We start from the raw sequence: 25,710 nt of genomic DNA on the forward strand, positions 1-25,710 counted from the left end.
CTGAAATAATTAGGGTTTCTTTGGGGTTTAAGCTTATTTGGGTCTTCATGTGCTTATCCTTATTAAAACATTTATTAATTTATGGGGAATTTGTGGGCTAATTTAAGACTTGACCTTTTCTTCCCAGTTACACCAAGCTAATTGACATTAATATGGAATGCAGTGCAAACTCCATTGTTGCCCGCCTGATACATTATAATCAGGAAAGGTCATTACAAATATCTAACGCTCTTGTGTGAACATTCTGTCAAAAGATACTTGAGGGGGAAAATCAGGATGTGCTTGTTGCAAATTAATTACTTGAAGCAACGGATGTATTTTATGTCCCTGTGTGTTAAAAGGTCATCAGTTTGCACTTATCTATTTGTTTAAACAAATTGTGATTCTGACACACTTTGTGCCCAGACTTTTGACGACAGTGATGTTCAGCTTAAAGTTCAGGTTGCTCAGTTTAATAGGTATTCCTCTTTATGAGAGGTTTGTGCTCTTGATCATGCCTTATTCATTGCATAAATCACCTTCAAGAAATATGTTCTGCTCTCACTTTCCAATCTTGTTTGGAGCTGTTGCTAACAGCTTTTAATTTGGGAAGTCTATCTCTGAGTTGACTGCGCCTCAGTGGTTTCAGCTCAATTGTTTCCCTAGCCAGCAGAGCATTTCATTTTTCCTGAAGGTCACTACAGGCTGCCGAGGCTTTGAAAGCACACCCACATTCTCATCGATGCTGCAATACAACTTTGCAGTACCATTAGGATAAATGGAAGTGGGCATGCATGTGTGTGACTTTTCCTATCAACAATTACATATTTTATTACATATTCAAAATACACAAGGCTAGCAGTGAAGGGTGAATTGGAAATAGTATGGCTTCTTGCATTTGTCTTTACTTTTCTTCCATTGAAATAATAAGATTGTGTGTGTGTGTGTGTGTGTGTGTGTGTGTGTGTGTGTGTGTGTGTGTTTCTACTGGATTGGCTGTGTGCTGAAAAGGAGGATAAACTGACTCATAATATCACTGGCTTAGGCAAATGCCTGTTTCAAATTTGCATCAACAGAAGATGCAGTTAGCTGCAGACAGATCTGGGGTGCACAGCCTGTGGCCCTCCAGATGTTAGATGGCACCTCCCATCATCCCTGATCACTGGCTATTTCAGCTGAAGGGAGTTGCAGTCCAGAAACATCTGGAGGGCCACAAATTGTGCACCCCAGAGATGGATGCAGGCTGCCAGCAAAAGAGTAGCAGAGTGGCCATCTGTTGGAGGGTAGATGCCATTAGCTGTAATAGAGAATGGAATTGATTCTTCCCCATCCCTATCTTTCTCTCTACCCCCTCTCTCACACAAACACATACTTAAATGATACATTAAGTGCAAAAAAGGTAACATCTGTTTTGAAGTAAGCTAAAAACAACAAAACTTTTATTTCTACTTGCCTTTGTGCAAGTAATCCCTGGGTCTCTTATTCCCAGGCCACTCTGTTGGGAATTTTAGAAGGCAGAGGAAGTGGTGTTGGAAGGACCTACTTTTTGTTATGCTAATGGTTGGGAAGCTTTGTTAGGAGCTGGTCACACAGACCAAAAGCAGTTGAGGAAAGTAGCCTTTTCCCATTGCTCATCCACAGCAACTCTGTTTCAAATACTGTAAGGCCCAGGGGCTGGATGCGGCCCAATTGCCTTCTAAATCCGGCCTGCGGACGGTCCAGGAATCAGCATGTTTTTACATGAGTAGAATGTGTTCTTTTATTTAAAATGCATCTCTGGGTTATTTGTGGGTCATAGGAATTCATTCATATTTTTTTCAAAATATAGTCCGGCCCCCCACAAGGTCTGAGGAACAGTGGACCGGCCCCCTGCTAAAAAAGTTTGCTGACCCCTGTACTAAGCTATTGTAGCTTACAGTCACTGATAGGTCTATCACCCTACGAAGACACTTAAACCAGTGGCTATCAACACATCTTCTGTCAGAGCTTCATAAATTACTTATGCATTGTGTAAGGAAGTGAATATATTGCCAATCAGTTTCATTGGGTGACCCCTAACAGCTTTATCAGAGGAGCTGTTTTTTCACACCATATATAATTTAATAAATGTATCAAATCCTTCCTTCATCAAATTTTCTCTAGGCCAAAATGTCTTTTAGCATTTATTTTTGCTATTTTGGCCCATGCCACAGAACTTGCAGGGCAATATAAACTGCAAATGATGGCTGATGATTAAGCTAAGTCACAATTTATGAAATCCTCAATAAACATGTAAGAGGAGCTTATTCCTCTAAATCAGAAAAACACACAAATACATATTCATTCACAATATTTCATTTAGATTTTAAAACTCATATACTCAATTACTATCACAATTAGCAATTTTATGCTAGATTTAAATTTAGCACATACATTAGAATGATATTTTTGTGCTTGAGAGACAGATACCAACATTAGCATGGGATGAATCTAAACTAATTATCAGATCTCTGGCTTTTAAAACTATAATTAAAATACTGGAAGGCTTTTGTTCAAAAGCATGTAGATTCTTTAATACCATTTTATTTTTAAAATGTTGAAGTGGTAGAGAAAATTAGACCTTTCAGAGCATCAGAGATAAGATCCAAGTACAGTAACAGCAACCAAATGTGGTTGCAAGCGTTCATATATGTATTTGTCAAGAACCATAAAACCTACCTGTCAAATATGCTTTAGTTTAACAGGCTATTACTTCTCCTGAATGAGCACAGTGATACATACTGAAATGTGCCTGCTTGTTTAGTGGCGCTTATGGTACAGTCAAAAGCCCATATTAGATATACCTTTTTATATATGTAAATAAAACTCCCTCACACTTTATAAACAGCAAGAGAAATGGGTAGCTTATTGATTTAGTAACACTGGACAGAAACTGATAGAAACTGCCAGAAGTCTAAAGGTAATATTTTGATTCCACCAATTCTAATGGTCAAATTACACTTGACATTACTCTGTGATTTGTTCCTGAGTGCAAGGTATTTCTTCCACAAATAATCAGCAAAGATGGCCAGATATGGACTAGGACCACATTTAGGATAAGAGGATCCCAATCCACATTGACACCTGCTATTTGCTTGAGGAAGAAAAGCAGAAAAGGGGAATCCAGATCAGGATTGCAACAGTAGGCAAAGGGTAAAATTTCCCACTCCCTCAACCCAGCACAGACCCCTGTATTTTTTCCTTATGGAGGGAGATTGCAAGATTAATGGACATTTAGTAATGGTATCAACGGGTTATGTTTGTCACTGAACAGTTAAGTGGTAATTGTGGGAGTAATGTAGTAGAGTGGGAAGGATGGTTAGTTATCTCAATTTTAGAGGGTTGAAGTTACAGGTAGGTAGCCGTGTTGGTCTGATGTAGTCGAAACAAAATAAAAAAATTCCTTCCAGCAGCACCATAGAGACCAACTAAGTTTGTCATAGGTATGAGCTTTTGTTTGCATGCACACGAAAGCTCACACCTATGACAAACTTAGTTGGTCTCTAGGATGCTGCTGGAAGGATTTTTTTTTATTTTGTTTAGAGGGTTGAGAATGACTGTTCAGCTGTGTAAGGGGGAGAGAGGATAGGGAACCTCCCCCTCTTATCAGGAGCAGCTCCTCCCCAAGCAGCTGGATGGAAGCGCGGGGGTCTGAAAGGGCTAGTCAGGAAGCGGAGAGAGAGTGCCAGGTCTCTGGCAGCATGGGAGAGCCCCTGCTCCAGAGGCGGGAAGAGAGAGGGGCGGAAAGGGGGGAAAGGGAAAGGAAGGAGCGTAGACCCTTTCTCCCGGCACCGGATTTACGGAGGAGGAGAAAGGGGAGGAGATTCACTGTCCCGAGACTATTATGTTGGCCGAAATCATGCAGAGGGGCAGTGCTGGATTCTGGATCGGAATGAGCAGACATGTTTCCCACACCTCGTTACACTGTAAATAGAGTGCACCAATAAAGACTGTTAAAAGACAAGCATGTGGACGTTCGTTACTCTGGAGTAGTCGCAATAACCCCTGACAGGCTGTTCTAAACTTTATTTCACTTTCTTCATTTATCACTTCAGAATAGATGGATCCTAAGACTTTAGTAACCAGCCAAACACAATAGGTCATTTGGGTTGATATTGCAATACAACTGCATCACCAGTCTTACAGACAGACACACTTGCACCGATCTAAATGATTGGGTTGCCAGTCACATATACTTTCTCCTTCCCTAGTTCAACTTCTAGACGGTTCCATTGAGACACTAATTACATTTTAATTTCCCATTACCAAAATGCCAGAAGTTTCCAAAGCATTTTTAAACAGCGGCCATTGATCACAAAAGGAAACCTATTTATGTTAAGTGGATAGAAGAGGAAGGCAGACAGCACTCTTTCATTTCCGCCCTTTCCCTCTGTAAACATGCATCCTCAAATACCATTTAAGTTCACCATAGAACTTGACTTCTAGAAAATAAGTATATTTTGCACACCACAGAGCTTTACTTCTAAAAAGAAGTATAATTTTCACACATGAATTTATAGCACATGATCTCATGAGTTAGTGTGATATGCCTGCCATAGTCAGCTTTCATTAATACACAATAAACACAATGAGAAACCTGCATTTGCTACCATATACAGTGGCTACATTCATATGCCACATTAAATTATAGTTTATCTTGATTGTAATGACCTTTGGGGTCACATAGTTTCCCTCTCTTTCTTCGCTGCAGCCATGAAGAAATGGCTCAGTGCTATGTCTGAACTGTAAATTGTGCTTCAGCTTTACTTTGCTTCGTGGAAACAATCCAGCTTCACAACCCATAGGCTGCCATAGTCAGCTTATTCAAACAGACCATAGTTAAGATTAATCACAGATTGTTGGGTTCAGAAGTTACAGTAAATCAAATATGGAAGCAAAAGCTTTTCCTCGCAGCCAAGTCAGAGCAAGAGAGGAGAAGCGTGAGTGCCTGAACTAGACTCATTCCCATGGTTTATTGTGGCGTTGAGTAAGGTGAAACCATTTGCTCTCTTTTCTTTTTCTGTCTTGAAGTTAGTTTGTTACCATCATTCTCCCTCATTATTTTTGCTTTCACTATACTGAGATACAAGTCTTATATTACTTTGTTAATCATTTTCATGACAATACACAGCTGTGCTTAGGAAAACTCTAGCATTTTGGCTCATGTTCAAACACAGACTATATTTTCACTAAATGAATATACATTTTATGATGTGACCACCCAGGAGTCCAGCAAAAATGGTTGCATAGAAAGTATGGCTTTTAACTGAAGGTCAAATAAAATTATGATGAATATTTCAAGTGGTCAATTTAAAGAGGGCATTGCTCAGGGAAGGTGTACCTAAGGTCTGGAAACTGGAACTTTCCAGAGTGCACCCGTTCTGCACTAGATATCATTAAATTGATTGGTAATCATCCTTAATATCACTCTTTCCTTCAACAAAGCTTTCTGCCTGAGTTTTTCTTCTTTTTTCACTGCTTTTTAACAGTAGTTAGAAAAAAAGGGAACTCTGATCCAGTGATAGTTTAATATAGCAGGACATCACAAACAAGTAATAAACGAAGGGGGGAAATCAGTGTAGTGGTCTCAAATAATACATTAGTATATGCATCCTAATCTGCAATGTGAAATTAATGAAAATGCATACCTTCAACTCCATGAAGAAGGGGCAACAGAATCACACTGGATTGCATGTCCATTTGTATTAGACATGTGCACTCACATCCAGGCCCAATGCTCAAAACCTGTCCATGTAAGTGGGATGGCTTAAAGGCCATAAAAAGTTTAGAATGCGTCCTCATATTTACACAAATAAATCCCCCCTGAAAGAAGAGTATGACTCAACATGACTCAAATCATGTTGAATTTTATCATTAGAGCATACCTTTGGTTCAATCCTCTTTTTAAAAATAATAATGATAATGACGCAAAAATATAACCTTACTTAGCTCATTTACTGTTCTTCTGTCCTAGGTGGACTCTTTATTCTGCCTGAATCATTTTGCGGCAGGTATAACAAGCAGCGATAAGAAAAAAGGAAGAGGAGGCAACATTAAGTAGCCCACAACAGTAAGTTGGTTACATTTTGTGACCGTGTCTCCCATTTTACAGAGAACTGGCCTTTGTTTGATGGATCCTGTAGACAATGGAATGTCTGGTCCGAGTCCACTATGAAGTTAAAGAACCATAAGGAAGCAGAGGCCCTGGAATTGGCCATGAATGTTTATCAGAATAAGAAGGCACAAAAACCACCTTGTCACAGTCTTCTCTACCATAGTGATATGTACCATGCACTTCTTTCAATTATAGGATCATATCAAAATTTCATGTGAATCTGTGTACTCTTTCATTCCCTTATTGGTGATGCACAGATAGTCTCCATATGGTAACAGTATAGGCTGCAACACTAATAGGTTGACAGAAATTGGTGCAGAAAAGAAAGGTACAGAAAAGGAAAGTTCTGCAGAGGCATCTTATCTAGAGCAGGCTCAGCTATCTTCTTTCCTTGCAGCAAGACCTCATGCTGGGTCTGTGTTTATTTTTAATATTCAAATTTGCACTTGCAACCATTAAAAGGATGTTTATTTTGCTGCTTTAATGTGAATGCATGCATGTTGTTTTATAGGAACAAACGCTTTCCTATTTGCTTAATTATCTAGAGGTATTCTATAGGTTAATTTATCATGTAGAATTCAAAGGGGTACATAATAATGAGGGAAGCCACAGTTATGCTTAGCTTGTATTAACTGCTTCCATAATGTATTGGTAGAAAGTATTAATATTTCTTTCAGATTTAAGTTCAGCATAATACACAATATTCTGGCACGGCTGCTGAACATTAATGCCATGTAGCTACTTTAACTTCTATTTACACAACTTCATACCACAGTGGCAAACAAAAGTATTTTTGCAACCACACAAGGAAATAAAGAAGCAAGTTGCAAAAGAACTGTGCCATATTTAAACCCAATATTTAAACCCAATTAAACCCATATTTAAGGGAAGTGGGTGGCGCTGTAGTCTAAACCACAGAGCCTAGGATTTGCCAATCGGAAGGTTGGCAGTTTGAATCCCCGTGACGGGGTGAGCTCCCGTTGCAAGCTCCCAGCTCCTGCCAACCTAGCAGTTCGAAAGCACATCAAAGTGCAAGTAGATAAATAGGTACCGCTACAGCGGGAAGGTAAACAGCATTTCTGTATGCTGCTCTGGTTCGCCAGAAGTGGCTTTTTCATGCTGGCCACATGACCTGGAAGCTCCCTTGGCCAGTAAAGCGAGATGAGCGCCACAACCCCAGAGTTGTCCGCGACTAGACCTAATGGTCAGGGGTCCCTTTACCTGTAAACCCATATTTAAACCCAAAATTGATCTGCAAAGCGGGAAGATGGTGCAAGACCTAACTAAGAACCAAACTGGTTACAGGTAGGTAGCCGTGTTGGTCTGGATCGAAGTAAAATAAAAAAATTCCTTCAGTAGCACCTTAAAGACCAACTAAGTTTTTCTTTTGGTATGAGCTTTCGTGTGCATGGTATCTGAAGAAGTGTGCATGCACACGAAAGCTCATACCAAAATAAAAACTTAGTTGGTCTTTAAGGTGCTACTGAAGGAATTTTTTTAAGAACCAAACTGTGGCCAAGCCGACCCTGCCCAGGACCCAGGCCTGGGGTACGCCATCCTCTACTCCAGGCATGTCAAACCTGCGGCCCTCCAGATGTTTTGGCCTACAACTCCCATGATCCCTAGCTAGCAGGACCAGTGGTTGGGGAAGATGGGAATTGTAGTCCAAAACATCTGGAGGCCCGCAGGTTTGACATGCCTGCTCTACTCCTTCCCTTTCATGTGAGTAGGGAGAGTGGGGTCCCATTCTCCATGCAACTATGGGTCCCATAGTTGCTTCCTAACCTTGTCATCATGTCCCACAACCCTGAAGGCAGTATCAGGACTACACCCCTCCCCTATCCAAGGGTGTTCACCAAACCTTAGCTTCCTCATAACCAACCTGCCACTGTGCCTATTAGTCTTTTTAATGACTACCCCATCCCCGCTAATGCCCCCACCACATCAGTACAGAGCAGGGAAATAAACCTGACAGCAAAGCCAATCCCTACCAGTTCCCGCAAAGGTGACCAGACACAGCCCGTAGGGTGGGAGGTGGGTAGCCTGCCAGATGAAGATGCCATGAGAAGAAGGGGGTTGGGTTAAATAGCACCCACATCAGCCCTGCCCTCTCTGCAATGTTGGTGCAGTATATGCCTGTACATTGAATCCACTTGCCAGACCCCTCCATTTCCCGAGTGGCTGCAAACCTTTGGACATAGCCTCGAATACCTGAACTCAGTTTCTCCGCTGTGGTCAGTTTGTATTGGTCTCTTATATTTACTTAAGGGCTTGGACTCAAGGCAGTGCTTGTTACAATAATCTGTCCTCTTTCGGAGGTCTGGAAGCTTTTGGAACCCAACAAACCACTCTGATGAGCATTTACAATGAGCATGCCTGGAATTTATGGCTACTCACATAGAATGGCTACTTGCGTAGAATTCTACAACCCTGCAATTATGTGTCATATAAGCATATATGCCCCACTGTCAGCAACAAACATATACCTGACTCACATTCTTTTTGTTAGAGTATTGATCAGGAATGGGAAAGATCCAGTTTCAAACTCTCATTCAGAGCCACAAAGTTCACTGGGTAGTTTTTCGTCAGTCATTATCTTTCAGTGTAACCTACCTCATAGCATTTATGTGAAGATAAAAGAGGAATTGATCCAAATATGCTACTTTGAGATCCTTGGAGGGAAAGCAAGGTATAAATAAATAAATAAATAAATAAATAAATAAATAAATAATAATGCTGGCCTATTTATTGCTAAGGTTGTGTCTGGCCTGCATGACTTCAAACTATAAGTGGAGGAAATATAAGTGGAGGAAATGAGGGCTAAACATGCATTCTATTAGTTTGCCAGAAGTAGCTTTTACATCACATGAAAGCTCAAATATAATGTAGAATTTAACAATTGGGAAACCTTGGGGCAATGGAATAACCTGCCCTGTGAATGCAGTCAGTATCCTGCCCAGTAGTATACATTTAGCTAATTCTGTGCAGCTAGAATCATAGAATCATAGAGTTGGAAGAGACCACAAGGGCCATCCAGTCCAACCCCCTGCCGAGCAGGAAACACCATCAAAGCATTCTTGACATATGGCAGTCAAGCCTCTGCTTAAAGACCTCCAAAGAAGGAGACTCCACCACACTCCTTGGTAGCAAATTCCACTGCCGAACAGCTCTTACCTCTTTTCACTAATTTCTCTCAGGTAGTGAAAAGAGGATTGCATCCTTTCCCCCCACAGCATAACTAAAAGTTTCATTAAAACTATGCACATAATAGTGTCAATACAATATTTTGTTGATATACAAATGTAACCTGCCCCAGTGACACTGTTTGTTTGTTTGTTTGCTTGCTTATACTTTATGTATTTATTGTATTTATAATGTACCTTTCATCCATGGACATAAAACAGGGTACCCAAATAGTCTCTGACCAGGCATAGAATTTCAGCAAGCTTGCTTATTCATGTGATTTCACACCATGCCCTGGTTTGAACTTTTGTCCAATTCAGTTTAAAGTGTTATCTTTCCTACTTTGTCATCAATTATAAACAAAGGAAAGCACTACAGCCTGTGGTTATACAGTATACTTATCTGAATGGACACCAACAGCCATTCATACTGCAAATTCAGAATATTGCCCTGAGAATTCTGCCAGGCTTATTGAAACCTGCCAGCCAGACCTCATTGTTTTATTGTAAAAACCAAGCAAAATGGTGTAAATTGTGACTTTGCTCATAAATGAGGTAAGCCACAGCACTTGGATATAAGTTGATCTAGCCTTCAAACCCAAATGCAATTTTATAAAAGTTCCATTAAAATCAATAGGATTTACTTGCAAGCAAGCATGTTTAAGATTGGGGATTGACTTCAATGTGACTAAATCTCTTAAATCCAAGTAATCCTTTGTAACTGGTTTGTGGATTAGGCTGCCTTAAACCATATGCAAGCACGGCCTTCTCTTGGAGAGGTAGCTCTATTCCCAAACAGCAGACTTGCTGAAACAGACTCACTACGCACAGTTTCAGTGCAGATTCCTAAAAGCATTTTATGGACATGAAACTAACAAAATGTAACAAATCTCAGAAAAAATGAATGTAACATATTTTAGACCCCACAGGAAGTATAATTTTCTCTGAACTTCACTGCAAAACTGGTAAAGCAAATTGCTAGCAAGAAGGGGGGGGGGAAGGAATGTATTTTCAACTGAAATTTCAAAGAGAACAGTAGCAGAGCATAATTATTTAAATGACATTTGGCCCAAACACCAGAACTAGCATCACCAATTCGGCAAAATATGTTACACATATTTTATAGGGAGCACAGATCGGACAGGCTGCCAATTCCAGTTTCATGCCATGAACAAACCCTACAACCAGGGCTATAACACACTAATTTAGGCACATTTGACTCCCAATTCAAAATAAAATTGCAAGTACTGAAACAGTGGTACTTGATAGTCTCCTGAAAGCTTCTGTGGCAGCAGTGGAGAGGACTGGAACATGCAGTGTGTGTTTTAAATCCTGTACAATTTTGTAGTGCAAAAGTACAAAAAAATAAAAAAGAAGAGCCCTACATCATTTGCCTACAGATGTTCCCTGAAACATACATGGGTATAACTGACACTGTACAAGATAAAATCCAATGGAAAAAAATCACAAATGAGAATGAAAAGACACTTCTATTATTTGATGAAACAGGCAGACATTACAACTCCATTCATGTTACTCTGGCTAAGACATCTACTCTGCAACACGGTTTGGATTTACTTAGTTTAATTTCTACTATTGATGTTGTTGTAACCCTGGAACTCTAGGGTGGATGAGAGCAAAACAATGATAATAATAATAAACACAACTAACCCTAAACTTGGGACATATATAAAAAATAAAAAAATAAAATTGTCCAGTAGCACCTTAGAGACCAACTAAGTTTGTTCTTGGTATAAGCTTTTGTGTGCATGCACACTTACTTAGTTGGTCTCTAAGGTGCTACTGGACATTTTATTTATTTTTTATATATATTTCAACTGTGTCAGACCAACGCGGCTACCTACCTGAATCTAAACTTGGGACAGTCAACCTATATTACAGGAGGCTTTTCTATTCCTCAGACAGAAGTATATTTTGCTGCACAACCCAATACTTTCATGGAATGTCAACATCTATAATAAAGTCAGCACCACTTTTCAAGAGCTTCATATCTATTCAGCATATGACTGAGACAGGTATGACTAGAAAATTAAATACAAAATGAAAAGAGAAATGAAATACTTTAAAGTGTCTGATATCTCTGCCTGTCAAAACTTTTGACAACAGTTTTCTTTGCCTTACAAATTAAATTGTGGGCAAAGCTTGTTTTTTTAACCATAACTTGATTAATATTTGTTAGAGGCATTATAGAAACCAGATGAAAATGATTTGAAGAAAGCCAGTTAGCTGCCCTTATCTAATAAATTTCTGTGCATGCTGCACAACAGGTAACCATTTATATTGTCTTTTTATGTCCAGAAGGCTGTAACAAGTTTATCTAATTTCCTTGATTAGTTGTGGTTGTAATTTTTTTAAATAATGGATCATCACAGATTACAACCAGATTAAAGAAATGCTATTTCTTATAAATTATTAATCAAGCTATGGGGAGATTCCAAACAAAATAAGTGTAAGAGAGGAGAAATTGATAGCCCTGCTGTGTCCTTATCTGGACAGGGACAGCTTCTAGGTTAGATTACTGCAACACATTATATGTAGGGCTACCTCTGAAGATTGTTCAGAAACATCAGCTGGTGCAGAATTTGGTGGTCAGGTTGCTCACAGGGCAAGACACATATTACACTGATCCTGGCCTGACAGCACTGGCTGTCAGTTAGTTTCTGGGCCCAACTCAAAGTGCTGGTTTGAAACTTAAATGGTTCAGGATCACAATACCTTAAGAACCACCTCTGCCCATATGATCCAACCCAGACCCTGTGATCATCATCTGAGGCCCTTCTTCGTATGCCTCCTCTCTGAAAGGTCCAGAAGGTGGCAACATCAGAATGGGCCTTTTCTGTGGTAGCTCCTCATTTGTGGAATGCTCTCCCCAGGGAGGCTCACCTGGTGCCTTCATTACATATATTTAGGCACCAGGTGAAAATGTTTTTCTTCTCCCAGGTGTTCAGGTGACTAACATTCTATGGCTTTTAAAAAATGTGTTTGTGGGGTGAGGATTATTGGGGGTGGGAAGTTGTTTCATTAAGTATTTTGTATTCTCTTTTTATATTTTTCTGTTATGAACCACCCTAGGCTCTTGGGCAGTAAGCAGATTTAAATAAAGAAATAAAATAATATTAGTTGGAATATAGGTTTTTCTGTACATTAACTGAATATGATTATTAGATCACAAGTGCAAAATTGGAAACGCTCTGAGCATTTGGTCCATGCTTATTTAAAAATGAGCATGGGCTTTATCTTATTTCCAGCATAGAGGTGTATTATCCTGATATATAGGTGTTATTTATCATTATTATTTATCATTCCTAACACACTTATCTATGCCAGCAGACTATCTATACCAGGCATAGGCAAACCCGGCCCTCCAGATGTTTTGGGACTACAACTCCCATCATCCCTAGCTAACAGGAACAGTAGTCAGGGATGATGTGAAGTTTAGTCCCAAAACATCTGGAGGGCTGAGTTTGCCTATGCCTGATCTATACCTTCAGTATAATGCATTCACAAATAAGAGCGTACATGCTAGATCAGAGCAGCATTATTTCCACTCTGACCAGATGCCTATGGGAAGACCACAAGCAGAACACAAGCACAAATGGCTCTAGCCTTTCCCAGCAACTGGTGTTCAGAGGCAAGCTGCCTCTGATGTGGAAGTTAATGCAGAAATCATGATCCATGAACTTGTCCAATTTCCTTTTTTTTTAAGCACCAATGTTGGTGGCCATCACAATATCTTCTAGCAGAAAATTCTATGTGCTGTGTGAATAATTACTTCCTTTGTCTATTGCTCCCACCTTTCAGCTTCATTTAATGACCCCAGGTCTGGCATTATGAGGAGAAATAAGTTCATAAGCTGCATTTAAAACTGAAAGTAAACCTACAGTGAGCTCAAACTGAAAAAATTCCTTCAGTAGCACCTTAAAGACCAACTAAGTTTTTATTTTGGTATGAGCTTTCGTGTGCATGCACACTTCTTCAGATCTGAAGAAGTGTGCATGCACACGAAAGCTCATACCAAAATAAAAACTTAGTTGGTCTTTAAGGTGCTACTGAAGGAATTTTTTTTATTTTACTTCGATCCAGACCAACACGGCTACCTACCTGTAACTCAAACTGAAAGAATGCAGTTTTAGTTTAAAACAGGTTTAGTCTAGGTTTCTGGTTGAGGTTCGCTACAGCCACTCAAGGCTTCCCTGCTGAAGCAGAGCAGCAAGAACAGTACATTTCTTGCACAAGTATCTACGGTATCCCAAGATTATGCCACTGACCAACAAATTTATTCAGGAGAGCCTCCCCACGCCCTCATTCCCAGAATTTAACTCCTGAATTGTATGCTGTATATATGAATTAATGCAAGTAGAAAAAAACAGGGTTTTTTAAGGACCAAACCAGTGCCAATAGGAACTAACTGCAAAGACCAACAAGGAGGTTTTTGACATAATTGTTTCAGGGAGAGAAAAAGTTTAACTGCCCCTTCTCAGGCTGCACAGCCCCAAGGCACAGTTTAGGCTTTTTCTTGGCTGCAATTTACACAACCAAAATGCATGTTAATAGCTGTCACACAATTAAATGACTACCGGTACTCCTACTTTGGGGTCCTAGAATGATTTCTTTCCCAAGCAATCTGTAAGGCGAGCAAAAGCATATTTAGTGAGCCAAACAATGGCAGCTGCACATTCACTCCCAAGTACGGTATCTTTCCTCCTGATATGAGAAGGATAAGGCAGAATTTATTTTTGCACCTGCATGCATTCCTAAGCTTTGTGCATCCCTCCTTCCTTCTCCCTTTGTATAATGCCTGCTGGCACAGCTGTTTCACTTACATATTTTGTTGTTACTGCTGCTCCTGCTGCTTTATCTTGTAACTGACGTAGCTTTTCATTGTGTTGCCACAGCTTCTTATGCTCCACTTGGTTCTTTTCTGTGACTTCCACACCCCCGTTTCCTGAATTCAGTCTGATGCTGACTGCTCTGACTTGTCTATCTTCCCCTTACAGCCTTCTGTATCGTTCTGTGTAACTCGACCTTGTCCTCACCTGCAGATCTCTTTTTCAACACCACATATTGTGTTGGGCATCCAGCCATGGTATTGGGACTAAGCATAGAAAATACCCCACTGCTTTCGGGCATGGATTGAAACCCATTAGCCATCTGTTCTCTGTGATCATTATGAATAAATCCTGCTCTGGGCTGGTCTATAGCAATAACTTTAAACATCTCTAGTTGTTCCTCCACTCAACCAACCCCTTAATCTAAGGATAGTGCAATTCTGAATAATTTGAAATCAGATTGTAAAGTAATTCTAAATATATATAGTCACTTCCTTCAGGGTTTTGTTTTGCTTTGCATTGGCTGTCTTCATTTCCTCCACAGTTGCCACAAAATTTATCAATGGTTTCGCTTCCAGGCGCTATGAAGCTACCCCTTTTCACTTATTATCCTAATGAAACAAGCATACATTCTCCAAGAATACATCAAAATAATGCAAAATTGTTTTCTTTCACACTCAGTCCTAAAAAAGAGGAAAGTGGTTTCAACTCTTTTTTTTATTTTTAAAGATGAATGCCAGCAAATAGTCATATTTAACACTCTTGAGGGACATGAGAATAGAGTACCTCACAATTATGTAGATGCATTTGGGAGCAAAGGCCTCTTTTTCTTGTTATAATTTAACTATAGAAAAATCTTTTCCTCACAGTGCTTTATAAAACTGGTAAAAAACCTGTTTTTGGTGGGGTGTTGTTTTTAACCTATAGTATGTGTCTGATTACTGAAACAAGCTAACAGAAATGGGAGAGTTGCCTGTTTGTCTTAAGAGAGTACCAGAATGATGTACCTGGTGACAGTTTATTCTAGGCTGCTACAAACCATTCCGTTAAATTGGGATTTTTAAAGGCACCTTTGCAGAAATGTTTTGTAATTCTTGATCCTCTTATAGACAGATTGGAAAGGATGGTATTTTACCAAACTGGTTTGTTGAATGTGTCAAACTATTGTCAGGGAGATCTGGGATCAAATACGTCCCCAGCCACAAGGCTTGCTGGATGGAGCTTGGGCCAGCCACTATTTCTCTCTCTGGCCAACCACATGGGGTTGTTGTGATAATGAAATGGGGGTTGTTAGTTGGCTGAGAAGAGCCATGTATGAAACCCTGAGTTGACTGGAGGAAGGAAAGACCATAAATATAATAAACAAATCATATATACTGAACTAGGATGTATTTGAGCTGACTAAGATGGCAAATAGAAAATGCAGTCAAAATAGATGAATTAAGATTTTTACTAGCTACCATTTTTATTAATGTTAAACACAGCAGAGGTCTCCTTCCCAAGATCAAGTAACATGCACACTAAATATAAAGGACAGATAAGCACCACTCAGCCATAACTTTTCAAATAGGTTGCTGCATAAAGAACAGATACCTCCTGTCAGAACTACCCTGCCTGATTAGTGAACAGTTAATTCACCCAGGGATGTACCCTTGGTTCAGTGAGGATCAAAGTGACATTTGGATGGAGGCGCTTTCTTTCCTGCAGAGCAGGATGAATGGCAAACCCTTTTGTATGTGTCCTAAAATTATAATTGCTCAGTAAATTTCAGATCAATGTTAATGGGACTATTTGCTCAAGACTGTTTTCACTTAAAGTAGTTCAATTTTCTCTCAGTTTGTCTCTTTGTACCTTAATCCTCAATGCATTTCCTATGAAGGATGTTCTACCATATCAACCAAATTTGCTTCCAAATGGTGTGCTTAAGATCACAGCCTCAGGGGGCAAAAAAATTAAAATAAAGTATTGTGCTTATCTTCCACTATTACTTCAAAAGAAAAAGAAAACTACAGTGATATGAAGGAGGTGGAATCAATTACTGTACACTGGTACACTGCTTGATATATTTTTTAGCACACTAGCTTTTTCTAGAGCTAAACTGAGTTGCTGTATTATTCACAAAGATAATGCTTAAGGGTTTCCGTGTGCTGCTCTGGTTTGCCAGAAGCAGCTTTGTCATGCTGGCCACATGACCCGGAAGCTGTCTGCGGACAAACGCCGGCTCCCTCGGCCTATAGAGCGAGATGAGCGCTGCAACCCCAGAGTCAGACACGACTGGACCTGATGGTCAGGGGCCCCTTTAAGGTTGCCTGCAATTACCAGTATTAAAGCTGTTGGGTTGTACTCTAAGGTAGTTACTCTTGTTGAGGTTCAGAGCCTACTGCTTAATTTACACCACTTTTACAGTCAAAAACTGCAAATTAGGAATTCAGTAATAGGAAATTTTGATACAGTTTCTTTATTTGCCAAGAATAAAGCAAAATTTGTTTCAATTTTTTTTTGCCAACTTGCATCTGCATCTGTAACCATCAGAAACAGATGCAGAGATAAGGTGTTGTGATTATGCTCAGTCTTGTCCCTTTACAAATCTGCCCTGATCTTGACAGTCTTGCAGACCTGCACCTGGTGTTCTCTCAGCTCAGCTAATGTGGGAGCACTTTCAGCTGTAACTCACTCAATAAGTGGGGAAAAGAAGAATCTTTGGGAAGGATGACACCAGAAGCAAACTCCTTTTTGGGTTTGCAATTCTTTTGCTGCAGAAGGAGCAGCAAAAATAACAACTCTGTCCTCCTTGGTATTTCTCTTAAGTAATATAAATGTCCACTGCTAGAAAGTGTAAGAGAGATCTACTTTGTAAACAGTATGAACATGAAATCAATTCATATGTGTTAATTAGCAGCGAGCATTCTCCCATGAAAGCCAGTGTGTCCCGGTGGATACAGACAAACAAACAAAAACACTGAGCTGCAAATGTCAAATTCTGTCTTGGCCACAGACTCACTGGATAGCCAAATTTCCCATTTTTACTCTGGAAATAACAATGATGCACCTCAAATGGTTGCTGATGAAGTCTCTGTTGTACGTGCCATCCATAGAAGAGGCATAAAGGTCTGCAGGAGCTAATAGAGCATTTTCATTTATGACCCCTCCTCTGTTATAATCTTAGTTTTGTCAGATCTGAAAGTTTTGCCTGCAGGCATGCTGCTAAAATGCTTTTGTTTAGCTGAACACTTAATGTTTTAAATGAAGGGATTTAATGTTCAGAAACTTTTTTCTTCTTCAGTTGGTGGTCTTTTGGTAAAATGTCTACTTTCACCTGCAATCCAAATCCTTTTTGCACCAGGCTGGGGAAGGGGCAGGAATTTGACTGTCCTACCTTCAGTGGACTGCCAAGAGATGGCACATTCTATACAGCTGAGTCACAGTAACCTAAGCCTTCATATATACACTATTCAACTTCCACACTGTACGATGTATATATTCAAAAAAACACCCCTAAATTATGCTCCATTAGCATTATTGTTGAGGGCTCCAGCACTCCTGTTTAAAGAATTAGTAAGGAAAGATACAACTGTAGGCCCAATCTGATTGTTTCCAGCTACTGAAGAAAAGGGACTTCTCAGTAAGGATGTACGTGGAATCACTAAAGTATGAGGCAGGCTGTTGTGCTGTCACTGAACATGTCGCCAAAAGACTTTCATTTCCAAACAATAGTTTCTCTGCTTTATGCAACCCATGGAAAGAGTATGTAGCCTATTCTGCATAACCAGGTGTAGGATTACTATAGATCTGAGGAGGTAACAGTGATAATGATATAGCCCAATGATATTGCACAACAATATTCCACTTCACAATTATGTGCCTTGCCCTTTTGTTACAGCTGAGTATGCTAATTAAAATGACGTACCATTCAAGAACACGTCAACTGAACTGCATTTGTTGTTTCAGTATTCAACTACCTTCACAAATAGATCAGCACTTGTGTTTCTCTTCAATAAACCTAATAAAGCATGCCATCACAATCTCTACATTACCAAAAGAAGTGACTAAACCCCTTTTCAGTCTCATATGGACAACTGCGTTCCAGCAGTGTGGAGTTGGGTACAGGAGCAGATGACTACATGTAAGTTGAAGTAGATTCCCAATGGTCCCAACTAAATTCTGCACAGCTCAAAGTGTGAGGTGTGATAGAGGGCAGGGATCCAGTCAACAAGCTGCCTGATTCCTGGCTGATACTACTACCACAACCTGAATGTCGGAGGTTGATGGGAGTTGCCAGAATCTCAGACCCACAGTAATGTGTGTGTGGGGGGGGGAGAGGAATGGTCTCCTATTAATGTCCTAGTATAGACCAGATGTAGAAGCTTCTCCCTCAGGTGTGTCCTAAAGATCTGCATCCTAGCAATCACCCATCACAGCAAATTGGCATCCAAGGCAAGGTCTGGATTGCAGCAGTAAACTTGACCAGAAAGTCGCAAGCCATGGACAATAGAATACAACTCAGTCCTTTCCCTTTCACCACATGATGGCACCAAGTAGGAACCCCAATAAGCAGCTATCCCAGAGTTGTCTTACAGTTAACACAGAATTCTTTGACTATTCCAGAAAGCTGTGAGTTCTGAATATAATTCACACTCAATGGGCCGTATCCAATGCTGTGGCTCTACTGGTGGCAAAACCAATTTCCCTGTCCTCTTCCTTTCCTACTTCCAGCCCCTCTGCTCCCTCAAGGAAGTCCTGCTGTGCCAGTCATACTATGCATGTGGAGCATTGGCTACAACCCAATAATTTCATCTAATCAATACAGGTACAAACAGGGATAAATCTTACATTATCTATTATAGAGTGGGAGGGGGAGCTTTTCAGCATGGTGCTGCTGTATCAGTACTTTCTGTGATCTGTATGGAGACTAGTTGCGTTTATTGTGCCTGTCTCTGACATTTTAAAAAGTTGAAACTTCTATACAAATTATACTTAATATGAACCTAACAATATGAACCTTCTTGTGGAGTTAAGTTCCTTTATAATAGGAACTTTACTCCATTCAGAAAATGTAATTATATGTGCTACATTTGTGCATAGAATTAGGCCTGCTGAGGTCTTGGAATACATCTGCATGACAATGCAATTTATCTCTCTGTGAAAATAAAGTGTTGCTTAACAGCTGTCTGATTTCAGTCTTCCACATTTCAGTCCATCCTAGTTCTAATGAAAATGTAGGTACAAGTATAAACTGTAATTAGAAAGCATGCCTTAAGAGCTAATTCTTCTTGTGTTAATTATACCAATAAACAAGCTAATTCAAATGGAGTTATCTTAAATAGAAAGGTATTTTCAGTGGGTGGGAACATTCAATTTGTTTCCTTTTACTTTGACTAATTCTTTGTTTTATAAGTGCAATGCAAAAATAATTGTTACAGTCAAGTTCCAAACAGTCAAGTGTTCCTCTATAGAGCACAAGCCCAAATAAAAAAAATCTAATTTGTGGCAAACATGAAAAAGTAAAATAAAAGCAACCCCACCATCCATTCTAAGAGTGAGTTATGAAGAGATGTGCATTCATAGAACGCCCCATCACAACTTTACTTATACTTCTGCAACTTCATCCCACACTGGTTCCACATGGACTCCCCACTGCAGAAGGTGGCACTGGGTGACCATAATAGACTGTATTTTGAACACAGTAAGCTGCTTCATTCACTTATAACAGGCACGTCCAACAGGTAGATTGTGATCTACCGGTAGATCACTGGACATCTGTGGTAGATCACTGGTAGATCACTGGCTCCCCCCAAAAAAGCTAAACAACTTTGGCTCCCCTAAAAAAAGCTCAACATTTTTGCCCTGCACTCCCAAAAAACGGGGCTTTCCTCCTCCCTAAAAACAACTTTGACCTGAACCCCTAAAAAATGAGCCTTCATCCTTCCTTAAAAAAGCTCAACAACCTTGACCTGAACCCCCCAAAAGGGGGTAGATCACTGCCAGTTTTTAACTCTGTGAGTAGATCGCAGTCTCTTGGGAGTTGGCCACCCCTGACTTATAACATTTTTGGTTTGGGGCAGAAGCATAAAACCCACAACCATGGGAAGTTACTATCTGGGCATGCATTAACAATATTATTTGTATGGTCTTCTATGATACTCAATAAATGCTCCTTTAAAATATTAAAGAGACAAGTGGCAGTGTACAGAGACAATTGGCAGTGTACGGCTATCCTATGTGGAGTCACAAACAACATTTGCTCACACTGAATATATAGCAAAACCTACCCTGGGCAACAATGTATTCTTGCAATCTTTGCTTGCATCTGCACAGCTTACAACTATTAATCACACTTCGGTGCTGCATTTCTTTCAGAAGCAAAAGCGCACACAGCATCTTTATTTTAGATAGCAACTAACACTTAAAGGCCTTGGTTTGTACCAAAAACTTCATTGTATTTACAGATCCTTCACAGATTTGATAAATTGTAATTCCCAGCTATATGTCTTGCCAAAGTCTCTACTAAAATGCTGTATAACCACTGTATTTATGACTGTCCTTTGAGACTACAACAAATGCACACAATTATTCAAGATTATTCCAGCCATTAAGTTGCGAGACTTTATTGCTGCAATTTGAATGGATATATTTCTTCTCTACCAGGAAAAATATGGATTTATCATCTCTGTTTTCAAACAATAACTGAGAAAATACTTAATCTAATCCCCACCAAATAAAAACCTAGATCATTTCCCACTAGCAAAACAGCCTACAGCACATACAATTCACAGTCAAAGAACAATGTCTACTACAGAAATTAAGGGATTTATTTCTTTATTTACAGTTTCATGTATTTACCCAAGTAATACAAACTCAAATATCTGATATCCCCCCTGGGTCAAACAGCTTGGTTGTGTCAACCTTTTCTTCCTCCAATTAACCTACTTTTATAAAACAATAACAACACCCTGTACTTTATTTGATCCATTAAAGTTTACACCATGCTACACTGGTACCGGTTTGTACTTGATAATTATCCTGATGACCCAGAGGCTTTGAGAACATTGTATAAACAATTTCACTGGTAGGTGTCTTTCCCGCAACAATTTTATCTCTTCAGGATTAACTTGAAATTATTGTCACAAAGGAAGACATATGGTAAGTGTTACATAAGAATGGAAACTCCACGTGGATTTTGCTGAAAAGGCCCTTGTCTTAGACACCAATGCAAAAACCCTGCTCACATGGGTTTTCTATTCTGGTATGTTCTCCAAGTAGCAAATGGGGGGGGGGGAATGAAATGGTAACCCATGGCCCTCTTTAGTTAAATTTCCTGGGGAGCCTTCTGTATGCATAGTCAATTCCAATCCTTGTTCACAGATATATCCAGATTTTCTGGTGCATACTTTTAAAAAATCTCAACAACCCGAAACTTTTCTCTGAGACACAACAGTGTTTTATTATTATGTCCTGAGGGCACGTGAGGCCATCACCTTGCTGAAACCCAGCAGATCTGGGTGTAGTCAGTACCTGAAAGGCGACCACTTCAGAAACACATGCATACCACCCAGGATTCCATTGTGGAAGAAAGGCAAGATATAAATGTAAGAAGATAAATAAAAAAATGGTGCACTATTAAACATTTGTTGTGTTTAAAACACTATGTGATGTGGCATAAACAATCAAAGATGCAATACTGTGCATACACACACATTTATGTGCCTACACAAACATACACCCTACCAAAGCAGTATTCTGCTGAATAATGTTTTGGAAGTCCATGTTTTAATGCTATTTCCTTCTTCTATTCCCCCTCCCCCCCAACAACATGTTCAGACGTGTTCAGATATTATTCTACTCTTCAAATAATATTGTAACCTTTCTTTTGAATGCCATATTCAATTCATAAAATGTCATGGTCTATGCAGTGGTTTTGCCCTGACAGCACTACTTTCAATGATTCCAGCATCCAATTAATATCCCAAGAGGACTTCATGCACTTCTATGTGCCCTGGTGTCCCCCCCCCCCAAATGTTGTTGTACTTGTGTTACTGTTGCATTGCAAGCTACTTTCAAAAAATCTTGGTGTTTTTGTAAAAAGAGGTGATGCTCAAATGTAGGTTTCTCAGAAGTCCTACTGCATTTGTTGAGCTTGCCTCACAGTAACTCTTGTGGATCCAAGCCAAAGCATTTAACACTCAGATCCTTAAACGATGGACTGTACCAAGACATGTCACTATAATACGTCCATACAAAAGTAGTCTTATAATGTATTAGCATGCTTAGAATGACATCATAAGAATGTTCAAATATTTTCACACACCATCTAGCCTTTGAAACGCTTTCTGAAAAATTCTCTCAAGAAAGATATATTTCAAATCATTGGCCACTCTATTGGCCAAGTGCTATTTGAATCCTTTACTGTGGCGCATTTATAAATTGTTACCATATACTGTACTCATCTTATGGAAAGAAGCAGCTTTAGGGTGATAGCCCAAAGAAAAATTCTTAGCTATAAGATATTTCAGTATGGCATTGGGGAAATTATTTTCCTTCTTATACAGTTAAAGTTTGCTGAAATCACCCACTTCCATATTTTATTTCTTTTTGGGTAAAACAACAGTTATAAACTGAAATTTCTGATGCACACATATATGATATGTTGTTCCAAACAACTAGATGTCAACTCTTCAAGACTGCTGCACTAAGTACTTTGAAGCTTCACACACAGAGAATGCTATCTCACTTGGCCTATTAACAAGGAAGACCATTAGAAAATAAAACAGAAGAATAGTCTCTATAATCCTTTTTTGGAGTCTAGTGTCTTGCATTACTAAAATGTTTCTCACAGTTGTCTACAAAATCATCAAGCGATTATTAATACTTTGCAATGAAGTTAAATTGGGAAAACATATCATGAAGTACAGGTGATATCCTGCCTTATCTGAAGCAGAAGTGTTAACAGCTGACAAGCTGATTTAAGTGATCAATAGTTCTGTGTTGCCTCCCCCCCCCCCCAAGCTATTCTGGGCAGACTAGGAACAGCGGGTAAGGCCTCCAGTTAGGAACAATTTTATACATCCAAAGGCTGTCTTGGGTATCTGAACTCTGAAGTTGCTTATGCAGACACACACAAAAAGAGCGTACAGTACAATGAAAATCGTTTCACTTTCCCCATATTTGACAAATAAAAGAAATTTGCAGGATAAATACAAGGTACATTGCCTCCAATCCATTAACTGCTTAGTCCAGAATAGTATCCCTTTGCATACGTTTAGGAAAGTTGTTTCTATATTGTGGCCACGACAACTCAAAGTGCTTTAATTTTCTACATTTACCGTGATTTTGAAACTTGCACTGATACCTTGTATCAGACTACTTTCCAGCCCATTCTGTCTTTTCTCCTTAGAAAGCATTTAACATGGCCCCAGTGCTTTTACCCAATGAAATCCATATGCTTTACACTGCTCAATTCCACAACAGAAAGAATAAGCTTTTCAAGTGAAACTCAAAAGGACATTATTGTCAAAGCACTTGCCACTAGAATTAAAGAGAAATATTGAAATCGCTTAGCAAAATCCATTAAAAAGTCTCCAGCAATTACCGGCTTTATATGTTTCACACAAATCATGCCAAGCAGTGTAAAAGAAATTGGGGTGGGGGGACGCTCCCCAGTGCTTCCCCCATCTAGCCAAATGCCTCTTGACATTTGTCAAGCCAGAACTATCATAAATCTTGAAGAAGTTACAATGCAAAGGAACAAAAATATATATAAAAATATCCCTGGTTAAATGAAGCCAGACACTAATTTGATATAAAACATTTTGCAAATATTAAGACTTCCCTTAAGGGATCCATATTTCACAATTACGGCCAGCTATTAAAGCACACGATGAAAAGAGATGGGATGGGAGGAAGAGGGGGAGGGAAGGAGTTGATGAGTTTTCATACCCGATGCTTCCTTTGGTCCAAGTGCAGAAATGCCCACAGGAGAGCGAGAACTCAGAACAGGAGGAGATCCGAGGAGGAATGCACTCGGATGGCAGGAGGTGGTACTGCCTTTCCCAAAGTGGGAGCTTAATAGCTTGTACTTGGACAAACCTCACCTTCCCCAGGTAAGGAAGGCTGACTCTCTCGCTGCCATAGCCCTGCCTGGCAATGACATCTCTGCTTCTCCGTCAGAGCCAAGTCTCTGGGGCAGGGCGCACACCAAGCCCTACCCTCCTAAGTGGCTGCCAAGCCCGTTCCCCACCGATCTCTGCCACAGATCATCGCCCCAACAATACACAGAGCCCGCCCGCCCCTTCCACAGCGCCCTCAGCAACCCCCAGAGCTGCCCGGCGGAGCGAGAGAGCGGAAGCATCCCCACATTGGAACACAATGGGACTTACTCCCAGGTAAGTGCGCACACGCAGGATGGCAGCCTCCAGCAGCCTCCCAAACAATGCACTGCAGAGAGAGAGAGGGAGAGGGAGTGTGTGCGTGTGCCTTCGCAAAACTGCACCAGGAAGAGAAGCAGAGAGGCGCCCCTTTGCAAGCCAAACACGCGCGCGCGCGTGCCCACGCACACACACATACGCCCACCCAAAAAGTGTGTCCCTAACCTTCGAGCCGGGGAGAACCCCAAAGTGCCCGATCCGCGCCAGAAGGCGGCACAATCCCCAAGCCCCTTCGCTGAGCTCCATACTCACGCGCAGGGCTCTCCTCCGCGATGGCAAGGCAGCTCCTGCCCAGCAGTCCAAAGTCCTGCTGACGGAGGGCAGGGAGCGAGGGAGGGAGGGAGGGAGAGGGAGATGCCCGCTCCACTCCTGCTCTCCGCCTGCCCGTTCCCCCCGCCTCCTCTTCTGGATTCGCTTCTCCTCCTTCCTATCTCCGGTTATGGCACCGCTTGGCGCTTATCCTTCGCCAGCAAGAAGTCTCCTTGGCGTCTTCCCCGCCAAACCGGGCAGCGCCTGCTGGGAGACGGAGGCACAGGAAGAGAGAGAGAGACCGCGGGGAGCAGCCGGAGCCGTAGAGCGCGCGGGAGAAGTAGTGGAGTTCAGGAGGCGGCGTTTGCTGCACATCCCCCAGCGGGCCAGGCCAGGTGCGGCAGCCGGAGCAGCAGCAGCAGCAGCGGAGCTCGCTCCCGCGGCGCAAGCACAGCGCGACCAGCAGCAGCAGCAACCAGCGTCCCTTCACTCCCAGTCAGCTTCACTTGGGAGCAGCGCAAGCGGCGGGGAGAGCGCAAGGCGGCGGCGAAGGTGGGGCTGAAGCACATTCTTGCCCTCACTTCCCGAGGCGGCGTACAAACTCTCTCGAGTTCCTGGCGGCGAATTGGCCCTCCCTCCGTCTTCGGGAAACAGCCGCCAGCATCGCCCGTTGCCTTACGGCTCTCTCTCTCTCTCTCTCTCTCTCTGTATTGTTCCTCGGTCTCTCCGTCACATAAACCGGAGCCACCTCCTCTGCTGTCCCTGTGGCGATGTTTGCACGCAGCAGCTCCTCTCTCGGCTCCCCGCTGCCTAGGGTCGAGTCACGGCAGCAGCTGCCGCCGTCGCCCCAGCTTCTTCGCCTCTTGTCCTTCCCCAGTCTCGGAGGGAGCCGGCAG

The 25,710-nt window shown here is 41.0% G+C and overlaps 1 protein-coding gene across 2 annotated transcripts in view; it reads right to left on the reverse strand.

The window, feature by feature from the left end:
- HS3ST5 (heparan sulfate-glucosamine 3-sulfotransferase 5) overlaps positions 1 to 25,302 on the reverse strand; it is a 133,313-nt gene extending 108,011 nt beyond the window's left edge. Inside the window, exon 1 of one of the 2 annotated variants that reach the window (XM_035109117.2) lies at positions 24,818 to 25,302. The gene's annotated coding sequence lies outside the window, so the exon portion shown is untranslated. Of the gene's footprint in view, positions 1 to 24,730 lie in introns of both variants that reach the window. The other variant, XM_035109115.2, reaches the window with a different exon arrangement.
- Between the last annotated feature and the right edge of the window lie 408 nt (positions 25,303 to 25,710).

Source organism: Zootoca vivipara, chromosome 3 (assembly GCF_963506605.1).
Source record: "Zootoca vivipara chromosome 3, rZooViv1.1, whole genome shotgun sequence".
NCBI classification, from domain to species: Eukaryota; Metazoa; Chordata; class Lepidosauria; order Squamata; family Lacertidae; genus Zootoca; species Zootoca vivipara.